The sequence below is a fragment of the Clavelina lepadiformis genome, chromosome 2 (genome assembly GCF_947623445.1).
Source record: "Clavelina lepadiformis chromosome 2, kaClaLepa1.1, whole genome shotgun sequence".
Lineage (NCBI taxonomy): Eukaryota > Metazoa > Chordata > Ascidiacea > Aplousobranchia > Clavelinidae > Clavelina > Clavelina lepadiformis.
Window position 1 is genome coordinate 15809584 of NC_135241.1, and position 7837 is coordinate 15817420.

Sequence of the window (7837 nt, forward strand, 5' to 3'; positions counted from 1 at the left end):
TCAGACCTTCCGAAGTGCACTGAAAAATCGATCAATATTTCGTCATTCGAAGTATACATGAATATTTCAAAAGGTGTCTCCAAACCGTGCCTTCAGCTGTATACAATGTATGGGCTACGTGCTACTATAAAGCAAGTTTGTGATAGTTAGTCGTCTGTTTTATAAGCTACATCACTACAGTGATATGGATTAGCTCGTGGTAGCAGGCAAACATAAAGATTCTTTATAAAGAAACATAAAACACAGTGGAACAGTAACAAAAACGATCGACTAAATTTCAGTCATACTTTAGACTGGATTGAGTCAGAAAGCTTGATTGATAGAATAACTTCGCTTCATACTGTAGATTTGTATAGGATGAAGAATGAAGTCTGAACCAATTAGCCTACCAGTTGTGTTGGCTAAGTTTGACAAACGCAACGTTAATAGCCAGGGCGAGTCGTCATTTTATTTATTTTCTTCTCTTCATTGTTAAATGTTTGTAGACCCTACACGGCTATAGATTTTTTGAACAACAATTATAGGCCTACAGTAATTTTCTAAAACGGGCACAGAATGAAGTCAAGAGTTTTAGAATAAATCGATAATAAATTAATGGTTATGGTTTCTTCCATAAAGAATTTGTGAGCAACGATCAAATATTATCCAATGAATCGGTAGAATTATAGATTTATGATTTATTTATATTTTAGATTTATAATCTTATCGCTGGGTTTCTCTTGCGCAAGCTTCATGTTTGTAAGAAAACCATTTTCTTTCTAAATTTAATTTTTTTTATTGATTTAAAGGCAGAGTTAATCGATTTTTCTTAGTAAGTTTTTTGTTTGTAACTTATAGCAGATATGGTAAGATTACGCCGAATCATTGGCTTGATTCGAGTTTGACTCTGGTCAGAAGTTTTCAAAAAAATTGACTTAGGCTATGTTTTTTTTTGTTTAAAAAATTTGACTTGACTTGTGTAAACGCGGAAATTTCGGTTAATTTAACTCGAGCCTTAGTCCAAGTTAATTCAAGTCATCATTGAATCGATTGGTGAACTAGAATACTTTTTTCAAAAATCCCACTGCAACATATTCTGTTGAATGTGCAACACCGTCATAAAAACATGAAATTAAATGTTATACGTATAACTTTATTAGGATCATATGCCTATTTAAAATACCGCTTAGCATCAACGTTAAACAAAGAGTTAATGATAAATAAATTTGAACTTTTTTGTGACTCGGTGATGGCATAATTTTAACAAAAGGAGTCTTGGACTGGATGAACATAACTGACTAGACCCGACTAAGGGGCGGACTGACCCATCGGAAGGTCGGGAAATTTTCCGGGGCGGCCCGGTATTTGTGGATTGTGGGCCCTGCGTTTACGATTGTTGTAATAACTTATGTTGTATTTGATTGTTGTATTTTTGCACACTACGTTATAATCACTAACAATTACACATAGGCTAATCGTTGAATATTAGCCTACGCTTGGCACTTTGATACTTATATCTTTTCCCATAGGTAATTTCCATTAAAATGTTTTGCAACATCCTTTAGTCGCTGCCTGTAACAAGATTTCAATTGTTATCATGTTACGAAGCCACACTCACTGAGTGATTATATGTGGCTGATTTGACTGTAGAAGATTTTGAGGCTACCATACGCTAATATACGCTATATGCAGTATAATTTACCTTGAAGCATTAAGCCATCGACCTATCCTAAGCCTAAGTTTTTGTGGTGGATCGATTTAATTATGTTTTATGTTCTTTTCGTTTATCGTATTTCCTAATTTCCACCGCTTATGGGCTATTTTACTTAGGAACACATAAAGTTATTCCATATTATAGCGTTTCAAAATCATAAACAATAAATTCTCAGCTTAAGTGCTGTGAATATAGAAATGAGAACATATCTCATTTTATGGTGTTTTAAAGCTGTATTTTAAGCTCATGTGGTATTTTTCTACCAAATGATATTTTTGACTTGTACTGGTACGTGCTGAACTAACTTATACAAAGTCTGCAAATTTTAAGAAGAAATTTTGTACCAATCTTAAAACTACATCTTGCATCATAGGAATACATCTTGCACGTTAAACCCCGATTCATCCAACTTATTAAAACTTCTACTTTTTTCTTTTGGTCCTAATCGAGTTTATGAATGCAATATATCCGAAATTAGCATAACCTACTTTAAAATTGGATAACTGTAAAGGACTGAAGGGTAGAAACCAAGTCCACCAGGCTGGACTTTGTAAGGTTTGCCAAGCATTTTTTAAACCACGCACCACATTTTCCAATGACGACACGTAATTCTATCATCTACAGTTCTACACCGACACAATTCAGAAAAAAACGCAGCACAATTGCACGATGAAGTTGCTTTGGCAAGTTTTAAAATTGAACAAGCGCAAGTAAACAAATCGTTGCTGTCAAAGAATGGACTTTGTCGTAAGCAAATTGTTTGATTAAATTTTAAATTTAGGGATCTTTCAAACACTTCCCCGCCAAAAATGTGAAACCCAGTCCTATCCTGACTCGACTTGACTTGGACTTAAACTGTTAGTCACTTGACTTGTGTCACAACCATTACCAACCATTTCGTCACTGCGTACGCAACTGACTTAGTAAACAATTCTGTTGCGTTTTTCTTATGTTTCGTTGCCCTTTCATTCCATGTTTATACTAATATTTGTTTTATTTTTATTTTTATTTACCACTACTCACATCTTGAAAGATGTTTCACGTCTTGAAAGACAAACATTGAAAGTGAAGGAATTTCTTCAAAAAGGTTTTGCTATGAGTTATGACTGTAATGATAGCATAAGATTGAACTGGTTAAATAAATGAAGTGTTGGAATTCGAAATCGTTCAGCTTTCGTGCGAATCAAATTTTTCTCTGTTAGAGGAAGATTTCTTGCTTAATGTGATGCGATTGAAGTTATCTCGATCGATTAACAAAGCTTTCCACGCTGGAAAAGAAATTAAGTTGTTGGCCTGAATTGATTGACCTTTCATAATTACACCTAACTACAAAAGAATTTGGGAACTTAAATATGGGCAGTATAACTGTAGTGCTATGTGTTTTTAGAGCAGGTTACAAAACCTACGAAGCAATCAATTGGTGACTCAACAGAAACAATACCTTATAAATTCATTTGGAGTCTAGTGGATAGGTGCACAACAAATAACGTCATAATTTTGGTAGTAAGGGTTTAGTATATAAATGCATCACGCGGTGCGCTTGACCCACCTAATCCGTATAGAACACTAGATCAAAATAGGAAAAATTTTCTTTCAAGAAAGTAAAACAGGAAACTCCCAGAGAGGAAGTTTTTTTTGCCAAATTTTACTTAAAACAGCTAAAGAAATTGCGAAAAATCATTCTTCTCGAAAAAGTACAAACTCTTTTTTGTCACAAAAATTGCAATAACAGTTTTAACTGAGCACATCTTAAAATTTTCTCGTCACGTCAACAATTGCAGCCTGCTGTTTGCGAGTAGCACCCTGAAGGGGTGACGTCATGAGGTTGCTGATCAGTATAGCGCGCTGCTATTAATAACATTACGTGAGGAACATTACGGGGGAAAGCGGCAAAGACTTAAAATGTACAGGCAAATGCAAGGGCGCCCGTAGAATATTTTCAAATGGTAAGCATTAAATTGTTTTATACCAGTATGATGATGCAATCGCATTGCACTCTATAAATCAACCTTGTGTCCAAGGGCGTTAAGTGAGAATATTTTGAAAGCTTGGACGTCTGAAATTCTCGTTCTTATGCAGGAAATGCAAATTCGCCTCTTACGCGTCGAAATGAAAAGAATGTTTTCTCAAATTTTGTATTCTTGTTCTCCTATTTCCGGCAGACGATTTCAAACGCCAGGTACAACAATTTTGTAACGCCCCATAATCCGCCTATTTTATGGTTTGCAGAGATCAAGCCAAGTTTTTTGATAAACAAAGCTGATGCTGCGTAGGGCCTCTATTCGTTTCAACGTTACATTTCTCTTGTTAAATAACCTTTCATCAAACTCCCTGCCTGTATATGAAATTTCTCACTTGCTGCACAGTTGCGTAAGCGCCATTTAAGACAGTGTGCTTGCCTACTAAGTAAGCGCCAGTAGATGACAAAAGATAATTATGGTTCTTGTGTTCGTCATATTATTCAAGACGAAGCAAAGAGTAATTTTGTTTGATAAGATAACGTTTTAATCAGTGGAGTAACCTATTTAAGATTTCTTTGGTGATTGGGCAAAGCTTTTTAAAAATTGGTTCTAAAATTCCTATGTTTATTCATCTTGTCCAAAAAGCGTTTGTAAAGCGTATTTAAGTTTGAAAAACGCTTTACAACTTCTCAAAAAGAAATGTACTTTCCTATTTTATGTATAATAGCTGCTAATTTGTAGTTTACAACTTTGAAACGCCGTATACCGATTGAACCATTCGAACCAAGTGGTACCATTCGAACCTGGATACAGTATATGTATTTTAGTAGTATCCCCTAAGTGCGCACCCCAAGTGCATCCAAACATTTTTGCGCATCTCCACTGGTGATGTTTGGTTGTATGGCGCTTGCAGGGTCTTGCTGAAACGGCCATAGCCTACTCTGCAGTCTGGCCGTCAAGTAAAAATCCGTTGAGGCAATGAAAAGATATTTGGGTCTCGTATACTTTTGTACTCCAACTTGAAGGCCTGAATGGGAAGGACTTAAGACTAAAAAAGAAATTATGATGTAATAAGTGACTAAGGGACCCAGATATTCGCAAATGTCCCATCTATGGTAGGGTTACCATGCGTCCCGATTTTTCGGGACATGTCCCGAATTTCGCTGCTAAAATCTGCGTCCTGAAAAAAGATTAAAAACTTACATAAGTTAATTTTTGTTATTTTTTCCTGATGCAGTCGCACCAGTGGCGAGCCGATGGCAAGTTTTATAATGAACACTAAGTAAATAAATAGATATATTTCCTGAAGACCTTGCCATCACTTTGCTGCCATTCCTGACACATAATAATTGCTTTTACATTATCTTAACATGTTTTGTTTTTTAATTTATTACTAGGGCCTATGTGTCATGAAAAATAAACGTGTAACTTGCTAAAAAAAAGTTATAGCTTCAGTCACTGTATACAATGAATTTCAAAAGAGACGCCCTAACATTCAGCACTTCATTTTTTGGTTCAAACCGAAATCGTCATCGAAATTCGTCCCGAATTTTGCCTACTTAGAAATGGTAACCCTACTCTATGGCCATGGGAAAAATGTTGTAGGCTTACTCTACTCTTTATCATAGACTTGTATTTAAAATATTTTGTCCTTTGGAACGAAGTAACACATGGTAGGTTAAGAAAAGGGCAAGAATTTGTTTCAAAAAATATTTGGTGTGCTCCTGGCATACCCTGCAGTCTGGCGTACATGTATTAATTACTTGGTAGAAATCTTTATACCAAATAGTTCTCTCTAATACAACTGTTACGAAGTGTATGTAAAATAGACCCTTTCCGAGTTACGGTCGCTATATTTTTTGTGTGGCAAGATTTTTACGATCGCCTATATTTAACAATCAAAATTGTTGACCCACTTTGATTCTTTTTTAAATTACAAGCGTTTTGAGCATCACATTGTGACAATTTCGCTCAGGTGTGTAAGAATATGATTTCCTTTGCACATTGAAGAAAAAATTTTGAAAATATGTTGCCTAGTTCTTAATTTACAGCGCTTTGAATCCTACACACTGGACTTGTTCGTTACGAAGTCACGTTATGTGATAAGTGTAGGATGCGACGTAAAATGCATAAGACTTTGCGTGGTATCTGCAGCTCGTTTGGATGTAACAATTCGGTTTGTATTTACTTCCAGTTGATTATTTTAAACTTTGCTTGACATGCCAAACAAAATTATCCAATGTAACACACTACAGATAACACGCAATTTCTTACGCATTTTACGTCGCATACTTCGCTGACCATTTATCCAAACGTCATACTGAACAAGTCCAGTGCGTAGGATTCAAACTGCTGTAAAGTGAGAACTAGGCAACATATTTTCAAATTTTTTTCTTTATTGCAGAAAAGAATTCACATGCTACTTACCTGAACGAAATTGTTACAATCCGATGCCCAGAATGCTTGTAATTAAAAAAATAATCAAAGTGGGTCGACATTTTCTATTGTTAAATATAGGCGATTGAAGAAATCTTGCCACCCAGACAGTAATTCAGAAAGGGTCTGTACTTCCTGTTATTATTTCACTGGAAAAATTCATACAATCGAAGCTATCATGTCACAGTATTTGTTGCCGGTAATCTAACTTACATATAATCTGTTATAACAGACAAACATAAACCTACATATAATCTAACTTTAGTTCAACCCTAAATAACTAAAATCAATTTTTTGCATGTACCCATTCTAATTTAACCGCCTTTGTTTACCTACCACGTGACCTATACTTATAAAAAAATAGTCACTTTCAGTACTTCTTGTCAGCTCAGTAGCAAAGTGCATAGAGCACTGGGCTCGCAATAATGCTTGGTTAGTGTTCGATATCCAGGGACGCTACTGTTGTAATGCCCTTCAGCAAAACATTAGAACGACACTTGCTTTTGTTTAGTCATCCCGGTGAACAGTTTCCATTTTGGGCATTATCATACAGTAGTAAAAAATCAAAAAAACAAATAAAAAATGTGAACAATTGACGAGACTTGCACAAATGCTACTTTGGTAACCCAGGTTAGAGCGATGAGCAGTCATTGCTAAGTTAAAGACTTAAAAAACCTCTTTATCAGTTTGGGCATAAAGATTGTATCACCATACCAAAAGTAAAAGTTTGATCCGAGGTGCAACAAGACATTAGGAGTGTGGTGACCGTGCTAACCTTTTCTCATTATTGTATCGTACCATAGGTAACATATAACACCATTTTTACTTCCCACAGGGAATAGGGAAAATTACCAGTAAAACGATCTGAAACATTGCAAAAATGTCAAAAACTGACATCAATGTGATATAACATGTATGTGATGCAAAAGTGCTTGAAGAAAAAACTCCCGCACTCACTGCAAACATAGCAATTTGGAAATGATTGAAGTAATATCTGTTTTCATTTTCATACACTCTAATAGAAAGTCATGTTTTGCAAGAATTTTGGTTGCTGGCAAAGTTGAATGATAGAGAATTCGTTTTGAGTGTTAGATCTATTTTTTAAAACTTTAAGACAAGTTTGATGAACATTGCCTGGACGTCATCCAACAATGCAAAGTACCACATGACATGACAACAGAAACGTTGACATTGAAAAAATAAGATTGGCTGTAGTTCTGGTCCTTATGATATTTTTTTGAAGTTGGCAGTTAGCGATAAACTTAGTATTGCACAATGTAATGTATAGAATTTATATTTACGAACGAAATGCTAACTATTAAAAAATTTTCGTAATCCCATGCTTGGATTTATGAATGAAAACTTACTGTGGTCGCTTTTGACTCGAGTTCATTGTTTTAAGAATAATCACTGACAGTGATATGAACTGACTGACAGTGACACTGACACTAAATCATTCGATATCCTGCTTTATGTACAGCCCATTTTCCATGAATGGAGGGCGCATAACCTATGTTTACTTAGTAACCCATTTAGATTATGTTGAAGATTGTAGTTTATTTCACTGCCATGTTTTCATTGGTTTGGAGATGATAATTATGCCAAAACAACGGAGTTGTACGTGAGCATTAGCTAAACAAGTATCTTAAATTATTGGTCTTGGGCCATATAAATTTGTTCTTCAAAGAAAAGAAAATCTATTTGGGTAATCAAGATTTCGCCAACCAAGTAAAGCTGCTGTCAGTGC